The following is a 12,099-nucleotide window of genomic DNA, read 5'->3' on the forward strand; positions in this document are numbered from 1 at the left end:
CAACTGCATCACGCGATAAATACTCTAAAGTTACCACCCAATATTTACCATCAATTACAGAAAGCCGTAATCCTAAATACATGCCGAATTGTCAGGAAGTTTCTGCAAATTGGACTAGACGTTCCTGGTACATCTACAGGTTAACATAATATTACAAACAGATTACCAGACAAATTACATTTATACAAAAAACATAGCACACAGTTATGCACTTGGCTTAGGCCCGTGTACACCTGTAAAACCGGTTTTAAGCCGAGATATCGTAAATTTAAATTAAAAAAAATAATAATAATAATATAATTTATTTGCTCAAATATGGGTATGACAGATGTTACATTAATAGGTTATTACGCCTCCATATTTTACCATAAATGGCGTGCAAATCTTCTCTTAATATAAATATTACTCAATTTCATATGTCACAATGTCTTCATTATAATAGATTACAGAAAAAAAAGAAAACCACTACATCAAAATTTGTCTTGTCTCTTGTCTCATGGCAATACAACGCAGTCATTTATCGTTTGTTTAATTTTTAAAACTATCTGTCATATATTCATTTAGAGTGTAGTATGCTTTGTCAATTAGTATCTTCTTTAGTTCCTTCTTAAATAGATGCAAATGATTAATGTCTTTTATATATTGGGGCAATTTATTGTATACTTTCAGACCCATGCAGAATATACTGTTATTGTATACTGTTGTGTTACACTTTGTGACTCGAATAATATGACAATGTCTTTTGCTTTTTAGAGTTTCATAATCAGTAATATTAGATTTTATTAAAACTGCAGCTTCATAGAGATAAAGTGAGGGAAATGTCAAAATTTTCAATTTCTTAAAACATGGCTTGCACGACTCTGTTTCCTGTATTCCACATATGGAACGAACACATTTTTTTGGCTTTTAAAAGCTTTTTCTCTTCCTGAGGAATTTCCCCAATAGAGAATTCCATACTTGAGCGTTGAGCCTGCAAACGCATGATAAGCGCTCAGAAGTGCAAATTGATTAGCTACTTTTCGTAACAAGTAAAGTGCATAGGAGTACTGATTTACTTTTGTACAAACGTGATCAATCTGTGTTTTCCAAGTCATATCAGAGTCAATATGAATACCTAAAAAGTTAATACAATTAGCTTCCTTAATTTTATTCCCCATATAATTAATATTTATATTATTCAAAATTTTATTTTTGTTTTTAAATGTCATAAAGTTAGTTTTGTCTATGTTCATCTTTAGGTTATTAGCTTCTAGCCAGGAGACCATGTCTTTTAATGAGTTATTTATATCCTCTTCGTAAAGTTTGGGATCGTCATTAGTAAAAATTGCTGAGCTGTCGTCAGCATATAGGATCATTGGATGAGTAATAGCTTTAGGCAGATCGTTAATATAAATTAGAAACAATAATGGCCCTAATATGCTTCCTTGAGGTACCCCGTATTTTACAGCTCTTTGTTCAGATTGATATTTCGTTTCAGTGTTATTATTTGTTTTTATTCTGGTTATTTCTGTAATTTGTTTTCTGCCTTGTAAATATGATTTTACAAGGTTAAGTACATTTCCTCTGATCCCATATATCTAACTAATGTGAGTACGTATTATCAGTAATTTTGCACTGCTTTAAAAGAATATGATAATTAGAAAATAAACATAATGTTATGGTTGCTTAAATTTTATTTTTAATATTTACAAAAACAACTATATCTATTTTAATTAAATCCATTTAAGATTTATGTGATAAGGAACTCTTTTCGAATTGGCAAAGAAATTGAGCAATGTAATATAACTAACATATACAAAAGTATATATATATATATATATATATAAAATAATTGGATTGAAGTGCACCTTATTCGAAATCGGTTAAAAAGTAACATATTCCAGAATAAAAATAAACATTCACTCTACAGTGGAAGTGATTAAAAAAATAATAAAAAGTTGAGTTCTTCGTTAAGCCTTATGGTAGCTAATTTTCAATTAATTACAGTAGCAATTTCTCTAAAAACTATGTGAACCAATCACAGATGCTGCTGAAAGGAACGTTGGTCAGGCGGCACAGTACATGGTTTTACTTCGAATTTTTTTGCTCTTTCAGTACTGCATTATGCTTTCTCTTGGCATTTATTGCACCTTTATCAGATCAGATCAGAAGGTCTTACTTCGCTGTGCTCTAGGTAAATGAGGTCCCAAGTTCGATTCTTATCTGGGTCTTCTGGGTTGTTCCCCCAGATGTCCATTGCTTGGTTCATCATAACACAAGCTATTCTAGCTTGAGGACCAGGAAATTGGTGTCATTTGTGTATCACTTATTACAAATAGACGTAATATTTCAATGTGGGCAAAAATAGCGACAGTGACTGACAAATTGGTCGTTTTTAGGCCAATTTTCATTTCCTAGACAATTACTGACCACTATGAACTATGAGTTTCCACTCACATCACTACCGTTACCTGCCATCGAGCGCGGTGGGAAGAAGTTCATTACACTCAATTTATTTTATAGCATTTGAAACTCCACGTGTGAGAGTTTAGTATCAACTGCGTATACGTATAGTTACAGTGCGTGTACGCTTATAACATTGTACCTATTATGGCAACAGATTATATGATTATCGTTATAATTTTACACACTTTACTTTTCTGTTTTATATTTAAATTTGGAATTTGTTTTTTTTTTAACAAATATACCAAGTTTTGTCGTGCCTATCCAGTTATTTTTCTATTAATACTAATATAATAATAAAACAACATAACTTTATAGAATTATTAATTATTAATTTTACAAAATTTATTTTAATAAATTATATTATACACATTATTTATTGTCAATGCTCCTTGAACTTTCACGTAAATATATGTATATAAACATCAATTGCTGTTCGCTGTCTTGCTAAAATGAAAAACGCTTTATTGATTTGAATATTTTTTCGTTACGTTCGTATATTATATTGGTTATAAAGGTTGGGTCTAAAAGAAAAAAAATAAGAAAATCCCAACTTTTAACTCAAAAATCGAAGCTTGAAAATATGTAGGTAATTTTACACGGAAATCGCTACTTCCGATATACTTATAAACACTGTACTTTTAATACATTATACTTTTAATAGATGGCGTTATAAGTGATACGAAGTTCATCGTAGCATCTACATAGTTGTAGAATAAATTTTCATTAAATATAAAAGCTAGTAAACATATTAGACACTACAAATATTATTAGATATTGTATACAGTTCAGAACTATATACATAGAAACGATTACTAGGCTTCGAGCAAGATCTAATAATTTCCCTGAAGATACCTTGTTTAGAAGTGAAACACGTGTCGCAAAACGTGCGTGAAAAATATGGCAGTCGAAGATCGATGGCTAATATGGAAGGTTGTGGAACTTCTGGTAGTAATAGTGGTAGTTAATCTTCGGGTAATCGCACTCACGTACATAGTAATGGTAGCGGAATTAAACAAAATAATTCTAATCAAACTAACAATGAGAACTATGCTACTAATTACTACAAAATTATATGTTAACATATAATCAGCCAGACTTTAATTTTTATAGTAATAAACTATACCATAATGCTGGACCAATATGGATGATAATTGGCACTTTTTTAATGGATATACGCTGGCGGAGCACAAGTGAAGAATAATTGGTGAGATGAAATGGCTGGTCAGTTAGTGCAGGAATTCAGCACGATGGTTTCCAGGAGGGACCACGTGGAGGTCGACCAGACAGGGTAATTTGCTAGTAATAGGACTGGTGGACTACCAGCATTACTAATAATCCCTTCCCCCTGATAATTGGTACTAGGGCAATCAGCAGTGACTGGCACAATCTCTGTTATATCATAATTCAGTATGACAAAAAATGAAAGCTGTTATGGCCTATTTTGCAAAATTCAAGATATTAGTTTAAAAACGATAGTTACCACTCAATTTCAAGTTAAACAACGGTTAAAAGTTAAGTATAATGACCACGAAAGCAAAAAATAACGATAAAGATCTGTCGTTAATTAAGCACATAGTTAATATACTGCGTAAAGGTCAATGTTAACTGCTTTGTTAAGGTACAAATATTTGCTCTAGTGTTTAGCAATTTGAATATTAAACTACGAATAGTAGACAAACTACATAGACTCTTTATAACCAGACTTATTTTTATGTGACTTAGAATAACAAACACACTAACGGCCTACTTGATGGTAAACAGTAACTATGGATATTATAAAATACATTATGGCGTCCTTCACACAATACCGCTTCTAAAGATTCATCCCTTATATATATATATTTTTTTTCATTCTAATTTTTGTTGAGGCTTCAGTACACCTGGGTAAGTATATCAGCCTTATAAGGAATATTTGAATGTTATTTGATGGATTAACTGACAAGTTATTTGATAAAAAGTGGGTACAATCTACGACAGACGTGATTAACACCATGGATATCCCAGGAAACATGATGCCCGTGGTAAATGCATTGCCATTCCAGAAGGTTAAGTTTTCATGTCTTTTCTTTCCGTAATTTCACTATCGTATACCACTTTGCAAACTGAATCACAGCTCTGCAAGCACGACTGCTTGATAACAGAAACACGGGCGAGACTGATGTACCTATTCAGAGGTAATATCACAACTGCACGTACTTTGCATGTCAATAAATAGACTTAAATATATTTGACTGTTTTTCAAAATTTATATTGAAAAACTTATGCCTAGAATCTGTAGAAAATTATTAATACTTACTAACTTTTTGCTCACTACTTAGCACACGTGGGTTTCTAAAATAGAAAAACTAATAAATTATCATAAAATATATACAAAATTTTAAATTAGATCTTCAGAAACATAACTGTGAAAGCTGCATCCAGTTTGGTGTAGTAGTTTTTGCGCAAGATTGGAACAAACACTCAGATAGAGAGACAAACAAAACTTCTAATAATTATTATCCTGGCTTTTATTGCTTTAATTACTATTAAGATCCCTAATATATTTTTTTAATACTACCTATGTACGAGTACAAACATAATATTCAATTGATTTCAAACAGAAGGAGTTTTTCAATTCGGTTGTGTTTTTTTTTATGTTTGTTACCTCGTAACTATGTCAGATGTAAACCGATTTGGAATTTATTTTTTTAACTAAATGTATATGCTTACAAAATAGGCCCACCATAGATATTTTTATAATATTAATTAATTATTAAAGTCTTTTTTTTTGTGGAACACGATCTTAGTTATACAATATTGTAAGATATCGGCTCTATTTACTTATTAACTTCAAAGTTATCAGACTAGTTTAAATTAACAAATTATTATGACATAATATGGTTAATGGAAAATTGATTTAAGATAGGATAATACAATATGGTGTACCTTGGAGGTCTCTATCTAGGAATGGACTCCTATGGACTTATTACTATGATGACGGCTGCGATCCGAACTTAATAAAATAATAACTTAAACCTTAAGTCAGTGCATTAAGGTATAGTTTGATTGGCCGTCTAGTGTATCGGAATTGCTCTACGCATAAAACTAGGGCCTAGATTATAGTAACGGAATGTGTGGCTCTAACAGTTCTGTTGGCTGTAAAATTGGTATACCAATACTGATTTAGCATGATTTATGTAAGTAGAGACAGTTTAGGTTTTTATTTATTATATTAATTTTTTCAAAGCACTTTGTTCTAAGTAAAATTTGTGGTCTTGGATTCGATTGTATGAATGTCGAAAAATATCTTTGTTAAATTAACTCAAAATTTCGTACTCTGGGCTGAACTAAAGTGAATTAGGACATTCTACATGTTAATCTATGTTTTCATCCCAACCATCTGGACGAGTGGCAGTCCTCCATCGTGCGTTTTTCAAGGCACTTTCTTCCACGCACAACCACTCTTTGGCATCAACTTCCAGTAACAGTATTTCTGAACCCATACGACAACATAACCTTCAAGAAAACAGCATACTCCTTTTTAAAAGGCCGGCAGGACACCTGCAATGCCGTTAGTGTTGTGGGTGATCATGGGCGGCGGTACTCACTTACCACCAGGTGAGCCGCAAGCCCGATTGCCCCCTGTGTTGTAAAGAAATCTAAGACATTTTTTATTCATATTTAGGGTATAGTGTTTCAAATCCGTTGAACTATTTGAGCAAAATTACGAGTAGATAAGTAACAAATATCTTTATTAACTTTCTATAATATTAGTAGAATTGTTTGTATTAAAATTGACAAAAATTTATAATAGATTAATTATTAATAAGGTGATATTTATAGGACATAGATGAATGGATATGATGGATGAATAAAATAACCATATTTTTGTTACATATCTTCTCATCTTAAACCATCTATTAGTGGAGGGAAAGGGATTGTTAATAATGGAGTTTGACAGCCCCATTGCTAGCAATATGCGCTATTAGGTCGACCTCCACGTGGTTCCCCCTGGAAACCATCGTGAACAATTCTTGTTGAATTCGTCACGATGGGCTAACTGACCTGCTTCATCCTCATCTATCATTCTTCACTGGTGCTCCTCCGGTGTATACCGATAGCGCGGGTGGGGATACCATTTCATTATCACCCATTAAAAAAAAACCATCTATTAGTAAAAACCTATCAACATCCTTCTAATGGGCATAGGTCTCGCTCAATAAGACACAATACTGATACATAGGTTAAAAATATAGAATGACAGGTAGAGAATGCCATCATACGTTAAGTTCGCGTTGTATACATAATAATACATATGTATTTTAATGTGTTTTATTATTATTATTTCAGTCCTTAACTGCCCACTACTGGACATAAACCTTCCCCATAAGGGGAGTTTTGCCAGTAGTTGCCATGTTTGGCAGACGGGTTCACAACCGCAGTTAGGCTTTTAGAGATATTTTAAGAGGGACGCTGTTGACAATCTCTCGCCCTCACTTAGTCGCCTCTTACGACACTCACGGAAAAGGAAGGGGTGGCCGGGGCACACACGGCGAATTTTAATGTGTGCAAAAGTATAAATAAATAAAATAATATGATATTTTGGTTTATGAAAATTCAATATACCTACAATATATAAATTTACAACTGTTATTTCTAAAAGGATTTTGAAGTGCTCCAAGCATTACAGCCGACACAAATAAGAAGGAAGCAAGCGATTATTGAAATTTTAAAATTAGTTGCGTACCTACGGATTATTAGTGAAACAAGTGAGTTGGACAATGGTCAATGACCTCGGATGATTTTCGTACGCCTAACGAGCGTTTACTGAGTTTGTCAACAGAATTAAAAAATATCAAAATATTATTGTTTTTTCAAATTTAGAAGCTCCGACAAAACAAATAATGTCAAAAAATATTTCATGTTTAAATTTAGAAACTCAAGCAGAAAAAAAAAGAATATTTGGTGTTATGTTAATTAACGTATTACGTCGCGATCAAATCATTGATCATGTAAATTAAATCATCCGTAGCTGATTACTTTAAGTTTTATATGTAACTGATTATACTCGTATTGATGTATTAATACAATTTATATTACGCGCTGAATTTTAGTACGCAAAAAGAAATTAGGCTTAAGAATTTCACTTACAAATCAAACATATATTTCTATGATGAATTGTCATTCAACAGAACAGAGATCTTAAAAAATCCAGTTTACACAAATCATAATACAATTACTTTTTTCATAATTCATAAAAAATATCGATTTACTGAATCGATTTGAATCGGGAAGTATCAAATCGATTCACGAAAAAAACAAACATTCAAACGAAACCAGTCTCGATCTATTTATGTGTGCATTACCAAAAAAAAAAAACTGAACCACGTACAAAATGAGATAAATCGATATATGTTGAAAAAATTTATTAAAAAAATCGAAAATCAAAATCCGCAATATTGGAATTGAGATCGTTAAACGTTCATTTTATTGTTAAAAGTTTCGTAATATAAAATATAAAAATCAGGCGAGTGCTTGGGCTATAGCGGCTCATGACTAAGGGTCTTGAATGGTCTCGAAACTAGTTGAGCTTTCTCAACTTTAATTAAGAAAGCTCAACTAGAGTCTTTTACGTGTATATAAATACACGTAATATAAACCAGTAGTTATTATATTAAAATATAACGTCTAAATATTTTTCCAAAATAATTTTTTGACAGTTAACTTTTCGCTGACGTATGTTTGACTTTTAGTGACGTCTGAAATGTCATTAATGATTATTGGTTAATTATTCAATATATTCAGAATTTATTCTACTTAAATAAAATTTTCATAAATAATATTAATTTAATGAATATTTATTGCAATAATATTTTATAATCATAATCGATTAACGGAATTTATTCACATTACTACTAAATGTATTATATATTACTCATTTTCGGTAGTAGGTTTAGTAGAAATCGTTAATACAATCACTATACAGTTATTATTAAACTACTGCTTACAAATGTATTGTCTACATTTTTTTTATAATATCTAATGTCCTTTTTTTATCTACAGCCTTAATACTAATAAAAATATTTCTTTGTTACAGGTAAGCAACAGTTTTCACATTCTTTAGTCTACAAGCGTAAGAACGTAAGAATGGAATCTCAAGTTTATTACAGCAATAGTAATTTTAGGGTCCCGTAGCTAATCGGCAAATAGGATTCCATAATCTGCCTACTAGTTAGATTCTAAATCTACGTAATATTTATCTTTAATGTTCAGAATTTAAATACGTAAGACAATACTTTGTTCTATGCCGTGTGTTCTCATCCTTCCTATTTCCGATACCCAAAAATCTCCTACTAAGGGAATTTAATGTCGAAGCACGGGCAGTAACGTCTCTCATAAAGTCACCAAAGTATGACTGTGATGGCCAACTTGCCTGCCAAGCGTGGCAACTACATGGAAAACCCCCAACAGGGGGCGGCCTATGTTCAGCAGTGGACAGGTAACAGACGGATAAGATAGTAAGACCTACAGTGCGAGCATTGTAGCGGTTGCACCATACTAATATTGTTATGAAATATGGTTTTATTTACTTAACGGATGCTTATGTTTTGCGCTGTGGATAACTATAATTGGCTAATATGCAATAAATGTAATTTAATATGTATTTAATTTTGTAAAAAGCTGTTGTTATCCCAAATAAAATAAATAAATAAAATAAAAATAAGATGATCTAATAAACAGATTATAATATCTACCTATCATATAAATCAAGGCATACATGTACAAGATATTGGTTAACATAAACCGTATAGTTTATGTACGAATTCAATATTGTGATTAAGGTCATAACGTAATCGGTCAATCTTTGTCCTACCTATTTCAATTCTAATCAGTGGAATAACAAATATTCAATTTGCCAAAAAGCTTAGGAAGGCCGCAAGGTCTTGGTCATTTTATACGTAGTACGAGGTCAAACGAGTAGTTAAGTTAGGCCCAATTCTTGGGAGACAGCGGAGAAATTATTAATGGCCTCGTCCCTTTTCTGCTCCCTTTGCTGATGATTTAATTTCCAAAAATGACACTCGATGTGATATCATTATCGTCATCATATATAATTTTACAAAATTACATTTTGTGACTTTTTAAGGTTACTTAAATTACATTATTTATTGATAAATAATAATAATACTTCCAGATTTTATTAGATTAGATTTAAATAATATAATCTAATAAAATGTCAAAATGAGTTTGTTTGTTTGTTCCCTTATAACACCTTAACGAATTAACCAATCTCTATGGAATTTGGTATACTATATGTAGTATAATAGAGGAGACTATAGCCTATTTTTTTAATCCCGATTAGTAAATATATCCCCGTCACGCGAATGAAGTCACGGGTAAAAGCTAGTAAATGTGTAAATGAGTTTGTTACTTTTTAGTAGTGTAATGGCTCAACTAACCTTTATGAAAATTTACATACATATTTTACACTTAGGATGGACAAGAACATATACTACTTTTTCCGAAACCAAAGACAGAGCCAATAACTTATAACTTGGGACGATTATTTCCCTATTAGGAGTGGTTTCGTGTGTTTTGGCTATTTTTCTTTAAATGTCCGTTTCGTTTTGCTAAAAGGTCATTGTTGGAAGATTTATTTCACTTCGTACGACTGAAATGATTTTATCGAAATCCAATAAAAATAATAGCTACACGTTATTTTAATGTTTTATAAATTCCTTTACCTCTTTCTCAAAAATGCTGTGTTCGTACATACTACGTTTGCAATGCAATGCGGTCTCGTATAATTTTTTGTACTTCTACAAAGATATGCCAATACTGCAGAGAAAATCTTTAATCTTTGCCGACGAATCGAGTATGCCAGTCACGTGTCTGGTGGAATGGTTACGATTTTATAATATTATACAATGCGAATGTAAAAACATTATGTAATGGTAAAAATATACTGAAGTATACTTCAATATTTTTTTTAATTACGATAATGGTATTTGTTATGTAAATGATAAAATATATTCAGATTTATCTTTACTTAATCAAATAAACAATGTTTTTAATATAATTTGTGTATGATTATGTAAATTTTATGTAATAATATGCAATTGTTGTTTGTCAAAAAATCTCACATATCATCAAATTCCGTGTAGGAACATCGAACTTAATTTCTCTTTATTGATAGGCAATAAAAACAAAATATTGATTAATACTTCCATTATAATATAATACAAAACATTTTATGTATTCATAAAAGACGTAGTATATTTCCTGTATAACTTTAATTTTGTTTATTATTATAATAAAGAAGGATTTTTTAAGATATCTTATGAATAATGTAAACGAATTATCGTAGTGGCATAATACTTGTTAGCTTTTCCATATATAGTAATTATGGGGCTTTTCCTATTATAGGTACTAAATATGTCATCATTAAAATCGTATTCCATTTTCAATTTTCATTTTTTTTTTCAAAGTTAACAAACTAAAATCTACAAAAATTTTATAAAAAAAATATTCTATCCATGTCATTTATATAATTTATATTAAATTCTCATTTAGATTTCGCGGATGAATAACACTTAACTCGGTTTAATTACTACTTGTACTTGTATATAAAAAGAAAGCTTATATCTATACATATGTCACTACTTGTCTCGTACTGCGGCTGGGTTTAAATAATTGAAGGGTTGACTCACCCCTCCAGACGGAAGGGGAACGTCAATAGCGAGTAATAACGTCATTTCTTGTATGTGCATTTAAGTTTTCTATGATTTCAGTGTACTTCTATACATAGAATATTTTTTACTTAATCAATTGTAGAATAAATAAGAGATTATATGTAAGAATATAAAGATAGATTAAATATAAAGACAAAAGGATACATAGCAAATACTAGACGTCTACTTGCCTATTTATACCTACATCAAAGATAAATAAGATTGTGTCCCATAAAAACGACTTCAATTGTGGGAAAATCAGTTATTTTGATTGAAAAACTAAACTACTGAACTGATTTAAATGAAATTTCTATAGAACTAATCTGTAAGTATATCTTTTTAGATAAAAAAAAAATTTCTTCAAACAGTTTATAACTGATGGAGTTATTAGGTAATAAATATAAAAAAAAAAACTGAATTGATAACCTAGTAAAAATGGCTTTTGCTACTTTATAATTTTTACGATACAATAACTTTAATATAGTTATTTTAAAACAGTAATATAAAAATAATAATTTTTATTTCTGAAAATTTTCTGTTTATGTGGGTACATTGATTATTTTAAATTATATCAATTAATAGTACCATATAAATTCTTTTTTAAGGATCTAAAAACAAATAAATATATATATATATATATATATACATATATATAAATGTTAAGTTCACTACAAACAGAATATTCAATGTGGAAGTTGTTTTACTTAAAAATAGTAATTTATTTATATCATTAAATAAGGTAGCATTCATAAGGGAAACTGTACAATTTCAATAGGGAATTAACCTATCCACTCTAAATGTATCAGTTATCATATGATACGTATTTGTTTAATAGTATTATTAATAAGTACAAACAAATGTCTCTTTTATCTCGTTATGTCTCCATCATACCTATATTAATTAGGTATAGTAATTCTTTTATAGAGATATAACTATATCTGAC

General features: G+C 30.4%; 1 long non-coding RNA gene across 1 annotated transcript in view; it reads right to left on the reverse strand.

The window, feature by feature from the left end:
- Positions 1 to 286: 286 nt before the first annotated feature.
- The window catches only part of LOC128200331 (uncharacterized), a 54,847-nt gene continuing 43,034 nt past the window's right edge, over positions 287 to 12,099 (reverse strand). The window contains exon 2 of the long non-coding RNA XR_008252686.1: positions 287 to 1,114. This is a non-coding gene — a long non-coding RNA (uncharacterized LOC128200331). The remainder of the gene's footprint in view (positions 1,115 to 12,099) is intronic.

This window comes from Galleria mellonella, unplaced genomic scaffold (genome assembly GCF_026898425.1).
Source record: "Galleria mellonella isolate WM207_F2 unplaced genomic scaffold, CSIRO_AGI_GalMel_v1 utg173, whole genome shotgun sequence".
Classification (NCBI taxonomy): Eukaryota; Metazoa; Arthropoda; class Insecta; order Lepidoptera; family Pyralidae; genus Galleria; species Galleria mellonella.